Source organism: Melanostigma gelatinosum (genome assembly GCF_949748355.1).
Source record: "Melanostigma gelatinosum genome assembly, chromosome: 3".
NCBI lineage: Eukaryota > Metazoa > Chordata > Actinopteri > Perciformes > Zoarcidae > Melanostigma > Melanostigma gelatinosum.
This window is the reverse complement of record NC_136636.1, coordinates 12,818,906-12,822,385: the sequence shown is the minus strand read 5'-3', so window position 1 is coordinate 12,822,385 and position 3,480 is coordinate 12,818,906.

Genomic DNA, 3,480 nt, shown 5'->3' with positions numbered 1-3,480 from the left:
AGACAGCCCTCAGCTTACCGGTATATTTTGATCAATATGCCTCTCAGAGACGATGGAAGTGTGGCGGAGTTCTCGCTGTCATTTGTGTTTTTAGTTTGTCGTCCAATAAAATTTGATTCAATAAAATTGGTGCGCAAACACACTAATGAATGCTTTTGTTTCAGGGTATGGTGCTTTAAAGGGAATGTAACCATAAAATGTTGTGTTTGGAAGTTGCAGAAGCCCAAGTATCTTGAAAAGTATAAATACTTTTAGACTGAGACACTAATCACAGAGTAGACACAGTTCAGAAGTGTATGAGCTGTGAGGATATTGGGGAGCATGACATTAAAAACAAAAAAACATGAGTCTGTTTGTCCCTCAACGCTGAGTAAAGACAGCCCTCAGCTTTTATTTTGATCAATAAACGTTTGCCATTCAGTTCAATGTTTTTTTATTGAATATTTAAATGTATGCCATTTACTTTGAAATATCTCCTAATTAGGACAGTACAAATGTCTAATATTCAGTATGGGTGGTCAACAAAAGTAAGGATGAGCTCATCCTTTTCTTGATATCGATTGCTTTCAACAAAAGTGGAGCACAAAGTGCTCAAGTGCTTGTAGCCTACTTTACTTGTACTTAAGTGTTCAAGCATTTCCATGAGGTGCATTCAATTCCACCCATTAGCCTTCTGTATTCGCTAGAAGTAACTTTACAGATTCAGATTTTAATATGATACATGGTCATTAAACTACCCAACAGGATTATACTTTAACAGGGTTGGAGATTAGCACCAGCCACCAGCTAAATGCTGGGACAATACAGATGGATAGATAGATAGATAGATAGATAGATAGATGGATAGATGGATAGATAGATAGATAGATAGATAGATAGATAGATGGATACTTTATTCATCCCCAGGGGGAAATTTGTACAAAAAGTATATGTATATGCAAGTGGTTGCTAAATTTACTTCACTCACCAGCTAAAACAATAACAATGGTATCTATTTGGGGGATGGTATAACTTGAACATTCACAAGCCATTTGCAGGTGGACAGGGAAGCTCACTGTACCGTGTGTGCGTCTGTCTGCATGCATCGTATGTAGATGCCCACCAACCACATTCACAGGTGGACAATAAAAGTTCATTTCTCACCCGGTATAAAAGTAGATTAAATAAGCAACCCTCTATACCAACTACAACAATATCATGTTGTGTTCATGTGAATAATACCGCAATAATGTGAAAATAAAAGTATAACAGTGATCGGGCTATTATCTTTGCTTAAAGACCACTTTTACTTTTGATGCTTCAAATACATTTTGCTGATGATATTTGAATGGAGTACCTTTACAGATTATTTATTATTTATATTTGACTTAATTAAAGGATCTGAATGCTTCTTCCACCACTGCCTCTCCCCCCCAAAAGTTTGAACCTCACAATAAGTTTGTCCTTATTTGACTCAAGATCACATGGAAACAAATACTAGTGCGTTTTACAGACTTTGCAGTACCATCCACGCCAGGGCTGGACACGCAGACCCTGAAGAACGAGTTCTGAAGACCAGCCAGCAACAGTATACAGTATCACCACCGGGTATAAGATCCTGAAACATCAGGGTGACAGTGTTGGCTTAATGAATGAACATGTATTATAGTGCATAGTCCACAGCATATTAAGTAGATACCAATTGTGTAATGCCTTTTTTATCCTTATACTCTCTTTGTACAAACGCCTACAGTGTAAACTGTGCTGGCCTTTGCAGAGCAAGAGCCCAATTTGGAAAGACATCACTCTTTCAAAATGACCGAGCTAGAAGTGACAAGAACAAAACAGAAGAGAGGCGCAAAGGACAGCATCTTGAAATTGAAAAGTAAAAGACAAACAGAGCCTGGAAGCCTAACAATAAGTCCTGTTTCATTCATTTAATATAATGTGACCAACAGACCAACGTCTGTGCTGATCGTTTGTAAAATGCCTTCATGCTCCATCAATGGGTTCTTAATTAAAGGCTTATGAGATTATATTTATATTCATCTTCACTGTATTTTGTGAGTGACTTTGCAACAATGTTTCTGTTCGTTTTCGATTATTTTCAGTTGTAAAACACGATGTGGTATTTCTTAGTAAGACCCTGTAGGTGTCACTGTTATTCTTGTTATCGGGCACTTGTGCAGCAGCTGCTGCTGCTATTGTTTGTATGAGCTGGAGAATAAATTAATGTAATTGTCAAACAGTCAGAGATAATGTATTTTGGCAGAAGGACCATGATTAATTTCACAGGTTGAATGAATTACATTGAAAGATAAACGTTGCCATTTAACAGAGTTACCTTTTGATGTTGCTCACAATGGGAAGTGAGTCTGGCTCTGAGGCTAGTGAGGCTCATAGATGGGAATAGAATCTTAGCAAGAGGTTTAAATACGGATGGCTGGTTTATATACAGCCAGCGCCAGGAATGTGGTTTAAGGTTTGTTTAAGATGCCTGGACTTTAGGCGGTATTTGCTAATCATCATTATAGTCAAAGATATGTTTCATGTAAAACAGTTTTGTGAAATACTTTGGACGTTGCAGCAGGGCTACATTCACTGTGGATAAAAGGACAAAAGTTTCGGACATCTGTCACCCGCGAGCGCATGCCCTCCGCCCTCCGGACAATAAAGCTGTGGATGGGGGGGGGTCAGCATCTTCTCTGCTCTTCCTGTCCTTTTATTCTATTCCTAGGCTTCTAATGGGGTCTTAACATAACACGGATGGCCTTCTTATTCCTCTCCAGTTTTGCAACTTGGGCTACAAATATGAATACAATATTACTGGCAGGAGAAATAAAGATTTGGGTGATTGGTTTATCGGTCCATTATTTCTTTATAATTTAAAATGTAAAATTGGACAGATTATATGGAAAAGGGGACAGTGTTCTGAGAATGGTAATTCAAGTAGTAGATGACTTTGGAACCAGTTGTTGCTTTTCAGAATAATTTTCTTGAAATAACTGCTCCATTTAAATCCAAGTGAAAAAATATGTAATTGTTAATTTATTACAGAAAATTCTACACCTATTATTTGTTGAATTATGTTCAGCTGATCTGCTGTCTACTGAGTAAAAGACTCGAGATGAATTAATTGGAATTAATTGTACCATTTGAATATAATTAGTGCCAAATTACATGGTTCTTTCTGGGTAACCTCAGAAGAAACTATAAGGAAATTTTCATAAATATATGGACCAGAAATCAAAGATAGTACCTCAGGATCATCACTGGTTGAAAATACAAATCGTGGAACAGAGTCCTCTCTTGACAGAACATTTGGGTATTGCTACTATTATGCTGCAATATGAAGTTGGACATGGTCAGCACATCTGTAACGAGAAAACCTTTTGGAACATATGTTATGCTCTCGTCATCATATATTTTAGTGACTGATATCGACACTCAAACTTCAAACATTCACAGACAAAAAAAAAAGTCAAGGTTTTTGTTGTTGTG